This window comes from Crinia signifera, unplaced genomic scaffold, assembly GCF_055691185.1.
Source record: "Crinia signifera unplaced genomic scaffold, ASM5569118v1 HAP2_SCAFFOLD_103, whole genome shotgun sequence".
Classification (NCBI taxonomy): Eukaryota; Metazoa; Chordata; class Amphibia; order Anura; family Myobatrachidae; genus Crinia; species Crinia signifera.
The window spans coordinates 448,662-472,500 of record NW_028141997.1 but is presented as its reverse complement, the minus strand read 5'-3'; the positions used below and the strand labels follow the sequence as shown (position 1 = coordinate 472,500).

General features: G+C 38.5%; 1 non-coding gene across 1 annotated transcript; it reads right to left on the bottom strand.

Moving 5' to 3' along the window:
• Positions 1-740: 740 nt before the first annotated feature.
• Positions 741-812, bottom strand: TRNAR-UCU (transfer RNA arginine (anticodon UCU)). Its single transcript has one exon. It is a non-coding gene; the product is annotated as a tRNA-Arg (tRNA).
• Positions 813-23,839: the final 23,027 nt, after the last annotated feature.

The following is a 23,839-nucleotide window of genomic DNA, read 5'->3' as shown; positions in this document are numbered from 1 at the left end:
TGTTACACCATGGCAAATATTTCCCACGTACGTAAGTCAGGTCACATGTTCTAAAAATATGCACGAGATGCCATGTTACACCATGGCTTGACTGAAATGATTGAAACAATATAAAACCTCAGACAGGGATGGAAGGCAGCTATGCTCACCACTATACCACCAACGCTTGACTGAGTCTGCTAAAGCAAATATTTCCCAAGTACATAAGTCAGGTCACATGTTCTAAAAATATGCACGAGATGCCATGTTACACCATGGCTTGACTGAAATGACTGAAACAATATAAAAGGAGTACCTCAGACAGGAATGGAATCAAAAGTAATTTTTATGGGAAGATATCATGAATTTTACAAAGCTTTGAACATTTTTAATGAACTTTTGATCCGAGAACATGCTCAACATCATTTGGAAGTATGAAAAAACTGCGTTTGCCGGGAATCGAACCCGTGTCAACTGCTTGGAAGGCAGCTATGCTCACCACTATACCACCAATGCTTGACTGAGTCTGCTAAAGCAAATATTTCCCAACTACGTAAGTCAGGTCACATGTTCTAAAAATATGCACGAGATGCCATGTTACACCATGGCTTGACTGAAATGATTGAAACAATATAAAAGGAGTACCTCAGACAGGGATGGAATCAAAATTAATTTTTATAGGAAGATATCATGAACATTTGAACATTTTTAATGAACTTTTGATCCGAGAACATGCTCAACATTTGGAAGTATGAAAAAACTGCATTGGCCGGGAATCGAACACGGGTCAACTGCTTAGAAGGTAGCTATGCTCACCACTATACCACCAACGCTTGACTGAGTCTGCTAAAGCAAATATTTCCCAAGTACGTAAGTCAGGTCACATGTTCTAAAAATATGCACGAGATGCCATGTTACACCATGGCTTGACTGAAATGATTGAAACAATATAAAAGGAGTACCTCAGACAGGGATGGAATCAAAATTAATATTTATAGGAAGATATCATGAATTTTACAAAGCTTTGAACATTTTTAATGAACTTTTGATCCGAGAACATTTGGAAGTATGAAAAAACTGCGTTGGCCGGGAATCGAACCCGGGTCAACTGCTTGGAAGGCAGCTATGCTCACCACTATACCACCAACGCTTGACTGAGTCTGCTAAAGCAAATATTTCCCAAGTACGTAAGTCAGGTCACATGTTCTAAAAATATGCACAAGATGCCATGTAACACCATGGCTTGACTGAAATGATTGAAACAATATAAAAGGAGTACCTCAGACAGGGATGGAATCAAAAGTAATTTTTATAGGAATATTCGATGAATTTTACAAAGCTTTGAACATTTTTAATGAACTTTTGATCCGAGAACATGCTCAACAACATTTGGAAGTATGAAAAAACTGCATTGGCCGGGAATCGAACCCGGGTCAACTGCTTGGAAGGCAGCTATGCTAACCACTATACCACCAACGCTTGACTGAGTCTGCTAAAGCAAATATTTCCCACGTACGTAATTCAGGTCACATGTTCTAAAAATATGCACGAGATGCCATGTTACACCATGGCTTGACTAAAATGATTGAAACAATATAAAACCTCAGACAGGGATGGAATCAAAAGTAATTTTTATAGGAAGATATCATACATTTTACAAAGCTTTGAACATTTTTAATGAACTTTTGATCCGAGAACATGATTAATAACATTTGGAAGTATGAAAAAACTGCGTTGGTCGGGAATCGAACCCGGATCAACTGCTTGGAAGGCAGCTATGCTCACCACTATACCACCAACGCTTGACTGAGTCTGCTAAAGCAAATATTTCCCACGTACGTAAGTCAGGTCACATGTTCTAAAAATATGCACGAGATGCCATGTTACACCATGGCTTGACTGAAATGATTGAAACAATATAAAACCTCAGACAGGGATGGAATCAAAAGTAATTTTTATAGGAAGATATCATACATTTTACAAAGCTTTGAACATTTTTAATGAACTTTTGATCCGAGAACATGCTCAACAACATTTGGAAGTATGAAAAAACTGCGTTGGCCGGGAATCGAACCCGTGTCAACTGCTTGGAAGGCAGCTATGCTCACCACTATACCACCAATGCTTGACTGAGTCTGCTAAAGCAAATATTTCCCAACTACGTTAGTCAGGTCACATGTTCTAAAAATATGCACGAGATGCCATGTTACACGATGGCTTGACTGAAATGATTGAAACAATATAAAACCTCAGACAGGGATGGAATCAAAAGTAATTTTTATAGGAATATACCATGAATTTTACAAAGCTTTGAACATTTTTAATGAACTTTTGATCCGAGAACATGCTCAACAACATTTGGAAGTATGAAAAAACTGCATTGGCCGGGAATCGAACCCGGGTCAACTGCTTGGAAGGCAGCTATGCTCACCACTATACCACCAACGCTTGACTGAGTCTGCTAAAGCAAATATATCCCAAGTACATAAGTCAGGTCACATGTTCTAAAAATATGCACGAGATGCCATGTTACACCATGGCTTGACTGAAATGACTGAAACAATATAAAAGGAGTACCTCAGACAGGAATGGAATCAAAAGTAATTTTTATGGGAAGATATCATGAATTTTACAAAGCTTTGAACATTTTTAATGAACTTTTGATCCGAGAACATGCTCAACATCATTTGGAAGTATGAAAAAACTGCGTTGGCTGGGAATCGAACCCGTGTCAACTGCTTGGAAGGCAGCTATGCTCACCACTATACCACCAATGCTTGACTGAGTCTGCTAAAGCAAATATTTCCCAACTACGTAAGTCAGGTCACATGTTCTAAAAATATGCACGAGATGCCATGTTACACCATGGCTTGACTGAAATGATTGAAACAATATAAAACCTCAGACAGGGATGGAATCAAAAGTAATTTTTATAGGAATATACCATGAATTTTACAAAGCTTTGAACATTTTTAATGAACTTTTGATCCGAGAACATGCTCAACAACATTTGGAAGTATGAAAAAACTGCGTTGGCCGGGAATCGAACCCGTGTCAACTGCTTGGAAGGCAGCTATGCTCACCACTATACCACCAATGCTTGACTGAGTCTGCTAAAGCAAATATTTCCCAACTACGTAAGTCAGGTCACATGTTCTAAAAATATGCACGAGATGCCATGTTACACCATGGCTTGACTGAAATGATTGAAACAATATAAAAGGAGTACCTCAGACAGGGATGGAATCAAAATTAATTTTTATAGGAAGATATCATGAATTTTACAAAGCTTTGAACATTTTTAATGAACTTTTGATCCGAGAACATGATTAATAACATTTGGAAGTATGAAAAAACTGCGTTGGCCGGGAATCGAACCCGGGTCAACTGCTTGGAAGGCAGCTATGCTCACCAGTATACCACCAACGCTTGACTGAGTCTGCTAAAGCAAATATTTCCCACGTACGTAAGTCAGGTCACATGTTCTAAAAATATGCACGAGATGCCATGTTACACCATGGCTTGACTGAAATGATTGAAACAATATAAAACCTCAGACAGGGATGGAATCAAAAGTAATTTTTATAGGAATATACCATGAATTTTACAAAGCTTTGAACATTTTTAATGAACTTTTGATCCGAGAACATGCTCAACAACATTTGGAAGTATGAAAAAACTGCGTTGGCCGGGAATCGAACCCGTGTCAACTGCTTGGAAGGCAGCTATGCTCACCACTATACCACCAATGCTTGACTGAGTCTGCTAAAGCAAATATTTCCCAACTACGTAAGTCAGGTCACATGTTCTAAAAATATGCACGAGATGCCATGTTACACGATGGCTTGACTGAAATGATTGAAACAATATAAAACCTCAGACGGGGATGGAATCAAAAGTAATTTTTATAGGAATATACCATGAATTTTACAAAGCTTTGAACATTTTTAATGAACTTTTGATCCGAGAACATGCTCAACAACATTTGGAAGTATGAAAAAACTGCGTTGGCCGGGAATCGAACCCGTGTCAACTGCTTGGAAGGCAGCTATGCTCACCACTATACCACCAATGCTTGACTGAGTCTGCTAAAGCAAATATTTCCCAAGTACGTAAGTCAGGTCACATGTTCTAAAAATATGCACGAGATGCCATGTTACACCATGGCTTGACTGAAATGATTGAAACAATATAAAAGGAGTACCTCAGACAGGGATGGAATCAAAAGTAATTTTTATAGGAATATACGATGAATTTTACAAAGCTTTGAACATTTTTAATGAACTTTTGATCCGAGAACATGCTCAACAACATTTGGAAGTATGAAAAAACTGCATTGGCCGGGAATCGAACCCGGGTCAACTGCTTGGAAGGCAGCTATGCTCACCACTATACCACCAACGCTTGACTGAGTCTGCTAAAGCAAATATTTCCCAAGTACATAAGTCAGGTCACATGTTCTAAAAATATGCACGAGATGCCATGTTACACCATGGCTTGACTGAAATGACTGAAACAATATAAAAGGAGTACCTCAGACAGGAATGGAATCAAAAGTAATTTTTATGGGAAGATATCATGAATTTTACAAAGCTTTGAACATTTTTAATGAACTTTTGATCCGAGAACATGCTCAACATCATTTGGAAGTATGAAAAAACTGCGTTGGCCGGGAATCGAACCCGTGTCAACTGCTTGGAAGGCAGCTATGCTCACCACTATACCACCAATGCTTGACTGAATCTGCTAAAGCAAATATTTCCCAACTACGTAAGTCAGGTCACATGTTCTAAAAATATGCACGAGATGCCATGTTACACCATGGCTTGACTGAAATGATTGAAACAATATAAAACCTCAGACAGGGATGGAATCAAAAGTAATTTTTATAGGAATATACCATGAATTTTACAAAGCTTTGAACATTTTTAATGAACTTTTGATCCGAGAACATGCTCAACATCATTTGGAAGTATGAAAAAACTGCGTTGGCTGGGAATCGAACCCGTGTCAACTGCTTGGAAGGCAGCTATGCTCACCACTATACCACCAATGCTTGACTGAGTCTGCTAAAGCAAATATTTCCCAACTACGTAAGTCAGGTCACATGTTCTAAAAATATGCACGAGATGCCATGTTACACCATGGCTTGACTGAAATGACTGAAACAATATAAAAGGAGTACCTCAGACAGGAATGGAATCAAAAGTAATTTTTATGGGAAGATATCATGAATTTTACAAAGCTTTGAACATTTTTAATGAACTTTTGATCCGAGAACATGATTAATAACATTTGGAAGTATGAAAAAACTGCGTTGGCCGGGAATCGAACCCGGGTCAACTGCTTGGAAGGCAGCTATGCTCACCAGTATACCACCAACGCTTGACTGAGTCTGCTAAAGCAAATATTTCCCACGTACGTAAGTCAGGTCACATGTTCTAAAAATATGCACGAGATGCCATGTTACACCATGGCTTGACTGAAATGATTGAAACAATATAAAACCTCAGACAGGGATGGAATCAAAAGTAATTTTTATAGGAATATACCATGAATTTTACAAAGCTTTGAACATTTTTAATGAACTTTTGATCCGAGAACATGCTCAACAACATTTGGAAGTATGAAAAAACTGCGTTGGCCGGGAATCGAACCCGTGTCAACTGCTTGGAAGGCAGCTATGCTCACCACTATACCACCAATGCTTGACTGAGTCTGCTAAAGCAAATATTTCCCAACTACGTAAGTCAGGTCACATGTTCTAAAAATATGCACGAGATGCCATGTTACACGATGGCTTGACTGAAATGATTGAAACAATATAAAACCTTAGACAGGGATGGAATCAAAAGTAATTTTTATAGGAATATACCATGAATTTTACAAAGCTTTGAACATTTTTAATGAACTTTTGATCCGAGAACATGCTCAACATCATTTGGAAGTATGAAAAAACTGCGTTGGCCGGGAATCGAACCCGTGTCAACTGCTTGGAAGGCAGCTATGCTCACCACTATACCACCAATGCTTGACTGAGTCTGCTAAAGCAAATATTTCCCAACTACGTAAGTCAGGTCACATGTTCTAAAAATATGCACGAGATGCCATGTTACACCATGGCTTGACTGAAATGATTGAAACAATATAAAACCTCAGACAGGGATGGAATCAAAAGTAATTTTTATAGGAATATACCATGAATTTTACAAAGCTTTGAACATTTTTAATGAACTTTTGATCCGAGAACATGCTCAACAACATTTGGAAGTATGAAAAAACTGCGTTGGCCGGGAATCGAACCCGTGTCAACTGCTTGGAAGGCAGCTATGCTCACCACTATACCACCAATGCTTGACTGAGTCTGCTAAAGCAAATATTTCCCAACTACGTAAGTCAGGTCACATGTTCTAAAAATATGCACGAGATGCCATGTTACACGATGGCTTGACTGAAATGATTGAAACAATATAAAACCTCAGACAGGGATGGAATCAAAAGTAATTTTTATAGGAATATACCATGAATTTTACAAAGCTTTGAACATTTTTAATGAACTTTTGATCCGAGAACATGCTCAACAACATTTGGAAGTATGAAAAAACTGCGTTGGCCGGGAATCGAACCCGTGTCAACTGCTTGGAAGGCAGCTATGCTCACCACTATACCACCAATGCTTGACTGAGTCTGCTAAAGCAAATATTTCCCAAGTACGTAAGTCAGGTCACATGTTCTAAAAATATGCACGAGATGCCATGTTACACCATGGCTTGACTGAAATGATTGAAACAATATAAAAGGAGTACCTCAGATAGGGATGGAATCAAAAGTAATTTTTATAGGAATATACGATGAATTTTACAAAGCTTTGAACATTTTTAATGAACTTTTGATCCGAGAACATGCTCAACAACATTTGGAAGTATGAAAAAACTGCATTGGCCGGGAATCGAACCCGGGTCAACTGCTTGGAAGGCAGCTATGCTCACCACTATACCACCAACGCTTGACTGAGTCTGCTAAAGCAAATATTTCCCAAGTACATAAGTCAGGTCACATGTTCTAAAAATATGCACGAGATGCCATGTTACACCATGGCTTGACTGAAATGACTGAAACAATATAAAAGGAGTACCTCAGACAGGAATGGAATCAAAAGTAATTTTTATGGGAAGATATCATGAATTTTACAAAGCTTTGAACATTTTTAATGAACTTTTGATCCGAGAACATGCTCAATAACATTTGGAAGTATGAAAAAACTGCATTGGAAGTCAACTGCTTGGAAGGCAGCTATGTTCACCACTATACCACCAACGCTTGACTGAGTCTGCTAAAGCAAATATTTCCCAAGTACGTAAGTCAGGTCACATGTTCTAAAAATATGCACGAGATGCCATGTTACACCATGGCTTGACTGAAATGATTGAAACAATATAAAACCTCAGACAGGGATGGAATCAAAATTAATTTTTATAGGAAGATATCATGAATTTTACAAAGCTTTGAACATTTTTAATGAACTTTTGATCCGAGAACATGATTAATAACATTTGGAAGTATAAAAAAACTGCGTTGGCCGGGAATCGAACCCGGGTCAACTGCTTGGAAGGCAGCTATGCTCACCAGTATACCACCAACGCTTGACTGAGTCTGCTAAAGCAAATATTTCCCACGTACGTAAGTCAGGTCACATGTTCTAAAAATATGCACGAGATGCCATGTTACACCATGGCTTGACTGAAATGATTGAAACAATATAAAACCTCAGACAGGGATGGAATCAAAAGTAATTTTTATAGGAATATACCATGAATTTTACAAAGCTTTGAACATTTTTAATGAACTTTTGATCCGAGAACATGCTCAACAACATTTGGAAGTATGAAAAAACTGCGTTGGCCGGGAATCGAACCCGTGTCAACTGCTTGGAAGGCAGCTATGCTCACCACTATACCACCAATGCTTGACTGAGTCTGCTAAAGCAAATATTTCCCAAGTACGTAAGTCAGGTCACATGTTCTAAAAATATGCACGAGATGCCATGTTACACCATGGCTTGACTGAAATGATTGAAACAATATAAAAGGAGTACCTCAGACAGGGATGGAATCAAAAGTAATTTTTATAGGAATATACGATGAATTTTACAAAGCTTTGAACATTTTTAATGAACTTTTGATCCGAGAACATGCTCAACAACATTTGGAAGTATGAAAAAACTGCATTGGCCAGGAATCGAACCCGGGTCAACTGCTTGGAAGGCAGCTATGCTCACCACTATACCACCAACGCTTGACTGAGTCTGCTAAAGCAAATATATCCCAAGTACATAAGTCAGGTCACATGTTCTAAAAATATGCACGAGATGCCATGTTACACCATGGCTTGACTGAAATGACTGAAACAATATAAAAGGAGTACCTCAGACAGGAATGGAATCAAAAGTAATTTTTATGGGAAGATATCATGAATTTTACAAAGCTTTGAACATTTTTAATGAACTTTTGATCCGAGAACATGCTCAACATCATTTGGAAGTATGAAAAAACTGCGTTGGCTGGGAATCGAACCCGTGTCAACTGCTTGGAAGGCAGCTATGCTCACCACTATACCACCAATGCTTGACTGGCCGGGAATCGAACCCGTGTCAACTGCTTGGAAGGCAGCTATGCTCACCACTATACCACCAATGCTTGACTGAGTCTGCTAAAGCAAATATTTCCCAAGTACGTAAGTCAGGTCACATGTTCTAAAAATATGCACGAGATGCCATGTTACACCATGGCTTGACTGAAATGATTGAAACAATATAAAACCTCAGACAGGGATGGAATCAAAAGTATTTTTTATAGGAATATACCATGAATTTTACAAAGCTTTGAACATTTTTAATGAACTTTTGATCCGAGAACATGCTCAACAACATTTGGAAGTATGAAAAAACTGCGTTGGCCGGGAATCGAACCCGTGTCAACTGCTTGGAAGGCAGCTATGCTCACCACTATACCACCAATGCTTGACTGAGTCTGCTAAAGCAAATATTTCCCAAGTACGTAAGTCAGGTCACATGTTCTAAAAATATGCACGAGATGCCATGTTACACCATGGCTTGACTGAAATGATTGAAACAATATAAAAGGAGTACCTCAGACAGGGATGGAATCAAAAGTAATTTTTATAGGAATATACGATGAATTTTACAAAGCTTTGAACATATTTAATGAACTTTTGATCCGAGAACATGCTCAACAACATTTGGAAGTATGAAAAAACTGCATTGGCCGGGAATCGAACCCGGGTCAACTGCTTGGAAGGCAGCTATGCTCACCACTATACCACCAACGCTTGACTGAGTCTGCTTAAGCAAATATATCCCAAGTACATAAGTCAGGTCACATGTTCTAAAAATATGCACGAGATGCCATGTTACACCATGGCTTGACTGAAATGACTGAAACAATATAAAAGGAGTACCTCAGACAGGAATGGAATCAAAAGTAATTTTTATGGGAAGATATCATGAATTTTACAAAGCTTTGAACATTTTTAATGAACTTTTGATCCGAGAACATGCTCAACATCATTTGGAAGTATGAAAAAACTGCGTTGGCTGGGAATCGAACCCGTGTCAACTGCTTGGAAGGCAGCTATGCTCACCACTATACCACCAATGCTTGACTGAGTCTGCTAAAGCAAATATTTCCCAACTACGTAAGTCAGGTCACATGTTCTAAAAATATGCACGAGATGCCATGTTACACCATGGCTTGACTGAAATGATTGAAACAATATAAAACCTCAGACAGGGATGGAATCAAAAGTAATTTTTATAGGAATATACCATGAATTTTACAAAGCTTTGAACATTTTTAATGAACTTTTGATCCGAGAACATGCTCAACAACATTTGGAAGTATGAAAAAACTGCGTTGGCCGGGAATCGAACCCGTGTCAACTGCTTGGAAGGCAGCTATGCTCACCACTATACCACCAATGCTTGACTGAGTCTGCTAAAGCAAATATTTCCCAACTACGTAAGTAAGGTCACATGTTCTAAAAATATGCACGAGATGCCATGTTACACCATGGCTTGACTGAAATGATTGAAACAATATAAAAGGAGTACCTCAGACAGGGATGGAATCAAAATTAATTTTTATAGGAAGATATCATGAATTTTACAAAGCTTTGAACATTTTTAATGAACTTTTGATCCGAGAACATGATTAATAACATTTGGAAGTATGAAAAAACTGCGTTGGCCGGGAATCGAACCCGGGTCAACTGCTTGGAAGGCAGCTATGCTCACCAGTATACCACCAACGCTTGACTGAGTCTGCTAAAGCAAATATTTCCCACGTACGTAAGTCAGGTCACATGTTCTAAAAATATGCACGAGATGCCATGTTACACCATGGCTTGACTGAAATGATTGAAACAATATAAAACCTCAGACAGGGATGGAATCAAAAGTAATTTTTATAGGAATATACCATGAATTTTACAAAGCTTTGAACATTTTTAATGAACTTTTGATCCGAGAACATGCTCAACAACATTTGGAAGTATGAAAAAACTGCGTTGGCCGGGAATCGAACCCGTGTCAACTGCTTGGAAGGCAGCTATGCTCACCACTATACCACCAATGCTTGACTGAGTCTGCTAAAGCAAATATTTCCCAACTACGTAAGTCAGGTCACATGTTCTAAAAATATGCACGAGATGCCATGTTACACGATGGCTTGACTGAAATGATTGAAACAATATAAAACCTCAGACGGGGATGGAATCAAAAGTAATTTTTATAGGAATATACCATGAATTTTACAAAGCTTTGAACATTTTTAATGAACTTTTGATCCGAGAACATGCTCAACAACATTTGGAAGTATGAAAAAACTGCGTTGGCCGGGAATCGAACCCGTGTCAACTGCTTGGAAGGCAGCTATGCTCACCACTATACCACCAATGCTTGACTGAGTCTGCTAAAGCAAATATTTCCCAAGTACGTAAGTCAGGTCACATGTTCTAAAAATATGCACGAGATGCCATGTTACACCATGGCTTGACTGAAATGATTGAAACAATATAAAAGGAGTACCTCAGACAGGGATGGAATCAAAAGTAATTTTTATAGGAATATACGATGAATTTTACAAAGCTTTGAACATTTTTAATGAACTTTTGATCCGAGAACATGCTCAACAACATTTGGAAGTATGAAAAAACTGCATTGGCCGGGAATCGAACCCGGGTCAACTGCTTGGAAGGCAGCTATGCTCACCACTATACCACCAACGCTTGACTGAGTCTGCTAAAGCAAATATTTCCCAAGTACATAAGTCAGGTCACATGTTCTAAAAATATGCACGAGATGCCATGTTACACCATGGCTTGACTGAAATGACTGAAACAATATAAAAGGAGTACCTCAGACAGGAATGGAATCAAAAGTAATTTTTATGGGAAGATATCATGAATTTTACAAAGCTTTGAACATTTTTAATGAACTTTTGATCCGAGAACATGCTCAACATCATTTGGAAGTATGAAAAAACTGCGTTGGCCGGGAATCGAACCCGTGTCAACTGCTTGGAAGGCAGCTATGCTCACCACTATACCACCAATGCTTGACTGAATCTGCTAAAGCAAATATTTCCCAACTACGTAAGTCAGGTCACATGTTCTAAAAATATGCACGAGATGCCATGTTACACCATGGCTTGACTGAAATGATTGAAACAATATAAAACCTCAGACAGGGATGGAATCAAAAGTAATTTTTATAGGAATATACCATGAATTTTACAAAGCTTTGAACATTTTTAATGAACTTTTGATCCGAGAACATGCTCAACATCATTTGGAAGTATGAAAAAACTGCGTTGGCTGGGAATCGAACCCGTGTCAACTGCTTGGAAGGCAGCTATGCTCACCACTATACCACCAATGCTTGACTGAGTCTGCTAAAGCAAATATTTCCCAACTACGTAAGTCAGGTCACATGTTCTAAAAATATGCACGAGATGCCATGTTACACCATGGCTTGACTGAAATGACTGAAACAATATAAAAGGAGTACCTCAGACAGGAATGGAATCAAAAGTAATTTTTATGGGAAGATATCATGAATTTTACAAAGCTTTGAACATTTTTAATGAACTTTTGATCCGAGAACATGCTCAACATCATTTGGAAGTATGAAAAAACTGCGTTGGCTGGGAATCGAACCCGTGTCAACTGCTTGGAAGGCAGCTATGCTCACCACTATACCACCAATGCTTGACTGAGTCTGCTAAAGCAAATATTTCCCAACTACGTAAGTCAGGTCACATGTTCTAAAAATATGCACGAGATGCCATGTTACACCATGGCTTGACTGAAATGATTGAAACAATATAAAACCTCAGACAGGGATGGAATCAAAAGTAATTTTTATAGGAATATACCATGAATTTTACAAAGCTTTGAACATTTTTAATGAACTTTTGATCCGAGAACATGCTCAACAACATTTGGAAGTATGAAAAAACTGCGTTGGCCGGGAATCGAACCCGTGTCAACTGCTTGGAAGGCAGCTATGCTCACCACTATACCACCAATGCTTGACTGAGTCTGCTAAAGCAAATATTTCCCAACTACGTAAGTCAGGTCACATGTTCTAAAAATATGCACGAGATGCCATGTTACACCATGGCTTGACTGAAATGATTGAAACAATATAAAAGGAGTACCTCAGACAGGGATGGAATCAAAATTAATTTTTATAGGAAGATATCATGAATTTTACAAAGCTTTGAACATTTTTAATGAACTTTTGATCCGAGAACATGATTAATAACATTTGGAAGTATGAAAAAACTGCGTTGGCCGGGAATCGAACCCGGGTCAACTGCTTGGAAGGCAGCTATGCTCACCAGTATACCACCAACGCTTGACTGAGTCTGCTAAAGCAAATATTTCCCACGTACGTAAGTCAGGTCACATGTTCTAAAAATATGCACGAGATGCCATGTTACACCATGGCTTGACTGAAATGATTGAAACAATATAAAACCTCAGACAGGGATGGAATCAAAAGTAATTTTTATAGGAATATACCATGAATTTTACAAAGCTTTGAACATTTTTAATGAACTTTTGATCCGAGAACATGCTCAACAACATTTGGAAGTATGAAAAAACTGCGTTGGCCGGGAATCGAACCCGTGTCAACTGCTTGGAAGGCAGCTATGCTCACCACTATACCACCAATGCTTGACTGAGTCTGCTAAAGCAAATATTTCCCAACTACGTAAGTCAGGTCACATGTTCTAAAAATATGCACGAGATGCCATGTTACACGATGGCTTGACTGAAATGATTGAAACAATATAAAACCTCAGACAGGGATGGAATCAAAAGTAATTTTTATAGGAATATACCATGAATTTTACAAAGCTTTGAACATTTTTAATGAACTTTTGATCCGAGAACATGCTCAACATCATTTGGAAGTATGAAAAAACTGCGTTGGCCGGGAATCGAACCCGTGTCAACTGCTTGGAAGGCAGCTATGCTCACCACTATACCACCAATGCTTGACTGAGTCTGCTAAAGCAAATATTTCCCAACTACGTAAGTCAGGTCACATGTTCTAAAAATATGCACGAGATGCCATGTTACACCATGGCTTGACTGAAATGATTGAAACAATATAAAACCTCAGACAGGGATGGAATCAAAAGTAATTTTTATAGGAATATACCATGAATTTTACAAAGCTTTGAACATTTTTAATGAACTTTTGATCCGAGAACATGCTCAACAACATTTGGAAGTATGAAAAAACTGCGTTGGCCGGGAATCGAACCCGTGTCAACTGCTTGGAAGGCAGCTATGCTCACCACTATACCACCAACGCTTGACTGAGTCTGCTAAAGCAAATATTTCCCAAGTACATAAGTCAGGTCACATGTTCTAAAAATATGCACGAGATGCCATGTTACACCATGGCTTGACTGAAATGACTGAAACAATATAAAAGGAGTACCTCAGACAGGAATGGAATCAAAAGTAATTTTTATGGGAAGATATCATGAATTTTACAAAGCTTTGAACATTTTTAATGAACTTTTGATCCGAGAACATGCTCAACATCATTTGGAAGTATGAAAAAACTGCGTTGGCCGGGAATCGAACCCGTGTCAACTGCTTGGAAGGCAGCTATGCTCACCACTATACCACCAATGCTTGACTGAGTCTGCTAAAGCAAATATTTCCCAAGTACGTAAGTCAGGTCACATGTTCTAAAAATATGCACGAGATGCCATGTTACACCATGGCTTGACTGAAATGATTGAAACAATATAAAAGGAGTACCTCAGACAGGGATGGAATCAAAAGTAATTTTTATAGGAATATACGATGAATTTTACAAAGCTTTGAACATTTTTAATGAACTTTTGATCCGAGAACATGCTCAACAACATTTGGAAGTATGAAAAAACTGCATTGGCCGGGAATCGAACCCGGGTCAACTGCTTGGAAGGCAGCTATGCTCACCACTATACCACCAACGCTTGACTGAGTCTGCTAAAGCAAATATTTCCCAAGTACATAAGTCAGGTCACATGTTCTAAAAATATGCACGAGATGCCATGTTACACCATGGCTTGACTGAAATGACTGAAACAATATAAAAGGAGTACCTCAGACAGGAATGGAATCAAAAGTAATTTTTATGGGAAGATATCATGAATTTTACAAAGCTTTGAACATTTTTAATGAACTTTTGATCCGAGAACATGCTCAACATCATTTGGAAGTATGAAAAAACTGCGTTGGCCGGGAATCGAACCCGTGTCAACTGCTTGGAAGGCAGCTATGCTCACCACTATACCACCAATGCTTGACTGAGTCTGCTAAAGCAAATATTTCCCAACTACGTAAGTCAGGTCACATGTTCTAAAAATATGCACGAGATGCCATGTTACACCATGGCTTGACTGAAATGATTGAAACAATATAAAACCTCAGACAGGGATGGAATCAAAAGTAATTTTTATAGGAATATACCATGAATTTTACAAAGCTTTGAACATTTTTAATGAACTTTTGATCCGAGAACATGCTCAACAACATTTGGAAGTATGAAAAAACTGCGTTGGCCGGGAATCGAACCCGTGTCAACTGCTTGGAAGGCAGCTATGCTCACCACTATACCACCAATGCTTGACTGAGTCTGCTAAAGCAAATATTTCCCAACTACGTAAGTCAGGTCACATGTTCTAAAAATATGCACGAGATGCCATGTTACACCATGGCTTGACTGAAATGATTGAAACAATATAAAAGGAGTACCTCAGACAGGGATGGAATCAAAATTAATTTTTATAGGAAGATATCATGAATTTTACAAAGCTTTGAACATTTTTAATGAACTTTTGATCCGAGAACATGATTAATAACATTTGGAAGTATGAAAAAACTGCGTTGGCCGGGAATCGAACCCGTGTCAACTGCTTGGAAGGCAGCTATGCTCACCAGTATACCACCAACGCTTGACTGAGTCTGCTAAAGCAAATATTTCCCACGTACGTAAGTCAGGTCACATGTTCTAAAAATATGCACGAGATGCCATGTTACACCATGGCTTGACTGAAATGATTGAAACAATATAAAACCTCAGACAGGGATGGAATCAAAAGTAATTTTTATAGGAATATACCATGAATTTTACAAAGCTTTGAACATTTTTAATGAACTTTTGATCCGAGAACATGCTCAACAACATTTGGAAGTATGAAAAAACTGCGTTGGCCGGGAATCGAACCCGTGTCAACTGCTTGGAAGGCAGCTATGCTCACCACTATACCACCAATGCTTGACTGAGTCTGCTAAAGCAAATATTTCCCAACTACGTAAGTCAGGTCACATGTTCTAAAAATATGCACGAGATGCCATGTTACACGATGGCTTGACTGAAATGATTGAAACAATATAAAACCTCAGACAGGGATGGAATCAAAAGTAATTTTTATAGGAATATACCATGAATTTTACAAAGCTTTGAACATTTTTAATGAACTTTTGATCCGAGAACATGCTCAACAACATTTGGAAGTATGAAAAAACTGCGTTGGCCGGGAATCGAACCCGTGTCAACTGCTTGGAAGGCAGCTATGCTCACCACTATACCACCAATGCTTGACTGAGTCTGCTAAAGCAAATATTTCCCAAGTACGTAAGTCAGGTCACATGTTCTAAAAATATGCACGAGATGCCATGTTACACCATGGCTTGACTGAAATGATTGAAACAATATAAAAGGAGTACCTCAGACAGGGATGGAATCAAAAGTAATTTTTATAGGAATATACGATGAATTTTACAAAGCTTTGAACATTTTTAATGAACTTTTGATCCGAGAACATGCTCAACAACATTTGGAAGTATGAAAAAACTGCGTTGGCCGGGAATCGAACCCGTGTCAACTGCTTGGAAGGCAGCTATGCTCACCACTATACCACCAATGCTTGACTGAGTCTGCTAAAGCAAATATTTCCCAACTACGTAAGTCAGGTCACATGTTCTAAAAATATGCACGAGATGCCATGTTACACCATGGCTTGACTGAAATGATTGAAACAATATAAAAGGAGTACCTCAGACAGGGATGGAATCAAAATTAATTTTTATAGGAAGATATCATGAATTTTACAAAGCTTTGAACATTTTTAATGAACTTTTGATCCGAGAACATGATTAATAACATTTGGAAGTATGAAAAAACTGCGTTGGCCGGGAATCGAACCCGGGTCAACTGCTTGGAAGGCAGCTATGCTCACCAGTATACCACCAACGCTTGACTGAGTCTGCTAAAGCAAATATTTCCCACGTACGTAAGTCAGGTCACATGTTCTAAAAATATGCACGAGATGCCATGTTACACCATGGCTTGACTGAAATGATTGAAACAATATAAAACCTCAGACAGGGATGGAATCAAAAGTAATTTTTATAGGAATATACCATGAATTTTACAAAGCTTTGAACATTTTTAATGAACTTTTGATCCGAGAACATGCTCAACAACATTTGGAAGTATGAAAAAACTGCGTTGGCCGGGAATCGAACCCGTGTCAACTGCTTGGAAGGCAGCTATGCTCACCACTATACCACCAATGCTTGACTGAGTCTGCTAAAGCAAATATTTCCCAACTACGTAAGTCAGGTCACATGTTCTAAAAATATGCACGAGATGCCATGTTACACGATGGCTTGACTGAAATGATTGAAACAATATAAAACCTCAGACAGGGATGGAATCAAAAGTAATTTTTATAGGAATATACCATGAATTTTACAAAGCTTTGAACATTTTTAATGAACTTTTGATCCGAGAACATGCTCAACATCATTTGGAAGTATGAAAAAACTGCGTTGGCCGGGAATCGAACCCGTGTCAACTGCTTGGAAGGCAGCTATGCTCACCACTATACCACCAATGCTTGACTGAGTCTGCTAAAGCAAATATTTCCCAACTACGTAAGTCAGGTCACATGTTCTAAAAATATGCACGAGATGCCATGTTACACCATGGCTTGACTGAAATGATTGAAACAATATAAAACCTCAGACAGGGATGGAATCAAAAGTAATTTTTATAGGAATATACCATGAATTTTACAAAGCTTTGAACATTTTTAATGAACTTTTGATCCGAGAACATGCTCAACAACATTTGGAAGTATGAAAAAACTGCGTTGGCCGGGAATCGAACCCGTGTCAACTGCTTGGAAGGCAGCTATGCTCACCACTATACCACCAATGCTTGACTGAGTCTGCTAAAGCAAATATTTCCCAAGTACGTAAGTCAGGTCACATGTTCTAAAAATATGCACGAGATGCCATGTTACACCATGGCTTGACTGAAATGATTGAAACAATATAAAAGGAGTACCTCAGACAGGGATGGAATCAAAAGTAATTTTTATAGGAATATACGATGAATTTTACAAAGCTTTGAACATTTTTAATGAACTTTTGATCCGAGAACATGCTCAACAACATTTGGAAGTATGAAAAAACTGCATTGGCCGGGAATCGAACCCGGGTCAACTGCTTGGAAGGCAGCTATGCTCACCACTATACCACCAACGCTTGACTGAGTCTGCTAAAGCAAATATTTCCCAAGTACATAAGTCAGGTCACATGTTCTAAAAATATGCACGAGATGCCATGTTACACGATGGCTTGACTGAAATGATTGAAACAATATAAAACCTCAGACAGGGATGGAATCAAAAGTAATTTTTATAGGAATATACCATGAATTTTACAAAGCTTTGAACATTTTTAATGAACTTTTGATCCGAGAACATGCTCAACAACATTTGGAAGTATGAAAAAACTGCGTTGGCCGGGAATCGAACCCGTGTCAACTGCTTGGAAGGCAGCTATGCTCACCACTATACCACCAATGCTTGACTGAGTCTGCTAAAGCAAATATTTCCCAAGTACGTAAGTCAGGTCACATGTTCTAAAAATATGCACGAGATGCCATGTTACACCATGGCTTGACTGAAATGATTGAAACAATATAAAAGGAGTACCTCAGACAGGGATGGAATCAAAAGTAATTTTTATAGGAATATACGATGAATTTTACAAAGCTTTGAACATTTTTAATGAACTTTTGATCCGAGAACATGCTCAACAACATTTGGAAGTATAAAAAAACTGCGTTGGCCGGGAATCGAACCCGGGTCAACTGCTTGGAAGGCAGCTATGCTCACCAGTATACCACCAACGCTTGACTGAGTCTGCTAAAGCAAATATTTCCCACGTACGTAAGTCAGGTCACATGTTCTAAAAATATGCACGAGATGCCATGTTACACCATGGCTTGACTGAAATGATTGAAACAATATAAAACCTCAGACAGGGATGGAATCAAAAGTAATTTTTATAGGAATATACCATGAATTTTACAAAGCTTTGAACATTTTTAATGAACTTTTGATCCGAGAACATGCTCAACAACATTTGGAAGTATGAAAAAACTGCGTTGGCCGGGAATCGAACCCGTGTCAACTGCTTGGAAGGCAGCTATGCTCACCACTATACCACCAATGCTTGACTGAGTCTGCTAAAGCAAATATTTCCCAACTACGTAAGTCAGGTCACATGTTCTAAAAATATGCACGAGATGCCATGTTACACGATGGCTTGACTGAAATGATTGAAACAATATAAAACCTCAGACAGGGATGGAATCAAAAGTAATTTTTATAGGAATATACCATGAATTTTACAAAGCTTTGAACATTTTTAATGAACTTTTGATCCGAGAATATGCTCAACAACATTTGGAAGTATGAAAAAACTGCGTTGGCCGGGAATCGAACCCGGGTCAACTGCTTGGAAGGCAGCTATGCTCACCACTATACCACCAATGCTTGACTGAGTCTGCTAAAGCAAATATTTCCCAAGTACGTAAGTCAGGTCACATGTTCTAAAAATATGCACGAGATGCCATGTTACACCATGGCTTGACTGAAATGATTGAAACAATATAAAAGGAGTACCTCAGACAGGGATGGAATCAAAAGTAATTTTTATAGGAATATACGATGAATTTTACAAAGCTTTGAACATTTTTAATGAACTTTTGATCCGAGAACATGCTCAACAACATTTGGAAGTATGAAAAAACTGCATTGGCCGGGAATCGAACCCGGGTCAACTGCTTGGAAGGCAGCTATGCTCACCACTATACCACCAACGCTTGACTCAGTCTGCTAAAGCAAATATTTCCCAAGTACGTAAGTCAGGTCACATGTTCTAAAAATATGCACGAGATGCCATGTTACACCATGGCTTGACTGAAATGATTGAAACAATATAAAAGGAGTACCTCAGACAGGGATGGAATCAAAAGTAATTTTTATGGGAAGATATCATGAATTTTACAAAGCTTTGAACATTTTTAATGAACTTTTGATCCGAGAACATGCTCAACATCATTTGGAAGTATGAAAAAACTGCGTTGGCCGGGAATCGAACCCGTGTCAACTGCTTGGAAGGCAGCTATGCTCACCACTATACCACCAATGCTTGACTGAGTCTGCTAAAGCAAATATTTCCCAACTACGTAAGTCAGGTCACATGTTCTAAAAATATGCACGAGATGCCATGTTACACCATGGCTTGACTGAAATGATTGAAACAATATAAAACCTCAGACAGGGATGGAATCAAAAGTAATTTTTATAGGAATATACCATGAATTTTACAAAGCTTTGAACATTTTTAATGAACTTTTGATCCGAGAACATGCTCAACAACATTTGGAAGTATGAAAAAACTGCGTTGGCCGGGAATCGAACCCGTGTCAACTGCTTGGAAGGCAGCTATGCTCACCACTATACCACCAATGCTTGACTGAGTCTGCTAAAGCAAATATTTCCCAACTACGTAAGTCAGGTCACATGTTCTAAAAATATGCACGAGATGCCATGTTACACCATGGCTTGACTGAAATGATTGAAACAATATAAAAGGAGTACCTCAGACAGGGATGGAATCAAAATTAATTTTTATAGGAAGATATCATGAATTTTACAAAGCTTTGAACATTTTTAATGAACTTTTGATCCGAGAACATGATTAATAACATTTGGAAGTATGAAAAAACTGCGTTGGCCGGGAATCGAACCCGGGTCAACTGCTTGGAAGGCAGCTATGCTCACCAGTATACCACCAACGCTTGACTGAGTCTGCTAAAGCAAATATTTCCCACGTACGTAAGTCAGGTCACATGTTCTAAAAATATGCACGAGATGCCATGTTACACCATGGCTTGACTGAAATGATTGAAACAATATAAAACCTCAGACAGGGATGGAATCAAAAGTAATTTTTATAGGAATATACCATGAATTTTACAAAGCTTTGAACATTTTTAATGAACTTTTGATCCGAGAACATGCTCAACAACATTTGGAAGTATGAAAAAACTGCGTTGGCCGGGAATCGAACCCGTGTCAACTGCTTGGAAGGCAGCTATGCTCACCACTATACCACCAATGCTTGACTGAGTCTGCTAAAGCAAATATTTCCCAACTACGTAAGTCAGGTCACATGTTCTAAAAATATGCACGAGATGCCATGTTACACGATGGCTTGACTGAAATGATTGAAACAATATAAAACCTCAGACAGGGATGGAATCAAAAGTAATTTTTATAGGAATATACCATGAATTTTACAAAGCTTTGAACATTTTTAATGAACTTTTGATCCGAGAACATGCTCAACAACATTTGGAAGTATGAAAAAACTGCGTTGGCCGGGAATCGAACCCGTGTCAACTGCTTGGAAGGCAGCTATGCTCACCACTATACCACCAATGCTTGACTGAGTCTGCTAAAGCAAATATTTCCCAACTACGTAAGTCAGGTCACATGTTCTAAAAATATGCACGAGATGCCATGTTACACCATGGCTTGACTGAAATGATTGAAACAATATAAAAGGAGTACCTCAGACAGGGATGGAATCAAAATTAATTTTTATAGGAAGATATCATGAATTTTACAAAGCTTTGAACATTTTTAATGAACTTTTGATCCGAGAACATGATTAATAACATTTGGAAGTATGAAAAAACTGCGTTGGCCGGGAATCGAACCCGGGTCAACTGCTTGGAAGGCAGCTATGCTCACCAGTATACCACCAACGCTTGACTGAGTCTGCTAAAGCAAATATTTCCCACGTACGTAAGTCAGGTCACATGTTCTAAAAATATGCACGAGATGCCATGTTACACCATGGCTTGACTGAAATGATTGAAACAATATAAAACCTCAGACAGGGATGGAATCAAAAGTAATTTTTATAGGAATATACCATGAATTTTACAAAGCTTTGAACATTTTTAATGAACTTTTGATCCGAGAACATGCTCAACAACATTTGGAAGTATGAAAAAACTGCGTTGGCCGGGAATCGAACCCGTGTCAACTGCTTGGAAGGCAGCTATGCTCACCACTATACCACCAATGCTTGACTGAGTCTGCTAAAGCAAATATTTCCCAACTACGTAAGTCAGGTCACATGTTCTAAAAATATGCACGAGATGCCATGTTACACGATGGCTTGACTGAAATGATTGAAACAATATAAAACCTCAGACAGGGATGGAATCAAAAGTAATTTTTATAGGAATATACCATGAATTTTACAAAGCTTTGAACATTTTTAATGAACTTTTGATCCGAGAACATGCTCAACAACATTTGGAAGTATGAAAAAACTGCGTTGGCCGGGAATCGAACCCGTGTCAACTGCTTGGAAGGCAGCTATGCTCACCACTATACCACCAATGCTTGACTGAGTCTGCTAAAGCAAATATTTCCCAAGTACGTAAGTCAGGTCACATGTTCTAAAAATATGCACGAGATGCCATGTTACACCATGGCTTGACTGAAATGATTGAAACAATATAAAAGGAGTACCTCAGACAGGGATGGAATCAAAAGTAATTTTTATAGGAATATACGATGAATTTTACAAAGCTTTGAACATTTTTAATGAACTTTTGATCCGAGAACATGCTCAACAACATTTGGAAGTATGAAAAAACTGCATTGGCCGGGAATCGAACCCGGGTCAACTGCTTGGAAGGCAGCTATGCTCACCACTATACCACCAACGCTTGACTCAGTCTGCTAAAGCAAATATTTCCCAAGTACGTAAGTCAGGTCACATGTTCTAAAAATATGCACGAGATGCCATGTTACACCATGGCTTGACTGAAATGATTGAAACAATATAAAAGGAGTACCTCAGACAGGGATGGAATCAAAATTAATTTTTATAGGAAGATATCATGAATTTTACAAAGCTTTGAACATTTTTAATGAACTTTTGATCCGAGAACATGATTAATAACATTTGGAAGTATGAAAAAACTGCGTTGGCCGGGAATCGAACCCGGGTCAACTGCTTGGAAGGCAGCTATGCTCACCAGTATACCACCAACGCTTGACTGAGTCTGCTAAAGCAAATATTTCCCACGTACGTAAGTCAGGTCACATGTTCTAAAAATATGCACGAGATGCCATGTTACACCATGGCTTGACTGAAATGATTGAAACAATATAAAACCTCAGACAGGGATGGAATCAAAAGTAATTTTTATAGGAATATACCATGAATTTTACAAAGCTTTGAACATTTTTAATGAACTTTTGATCCGAGAACATGCTCAACAACATTTGGAAGTATGAAAAAACTGCGTTGGCCGGGAATCGAACCCGTGTCAACTGCTTGGAAGGCAGCTATGCTCACCACTATACCACCAATGCTTGACTGAGTCTGCTAAAGCAAATATTTCCCAACTACGTAAGTCAGGTCACATGTTCTAAAAATATGCACGAGATGCCATGTTACACGATGGCTTGACTGAAATGATTGAAACAATATAAAACCTCAGACAGGGATGGAATCAAAAGTAATTTTTATAGGAATATACCATGAATTTTACAAAGCTTTGAACATTTTTAATGAACTTTTGATCCGAGAATATGCTCAACAACATTTGGAAGTATGAAAAAACTGCGTTGGCCGGGAATCGAACCCGGGTCAACTGCTTGGAAGGCAGCTATGCTCACCACTATACCACCAACGCTTGACTGAGTCTGCTAAAGCAAATATTTCCCAAGTACGTAAGTCAGGTCACATGTTCTAAAAATATGCACGAGATGCCATGTTACACCATGGCTTGACTGAAATGATTGAAACAATATAAAAGGAGTACCTCAGACAGGGATGGAATCAAAAGTAATTTTTATAGGAATATACGATGAAT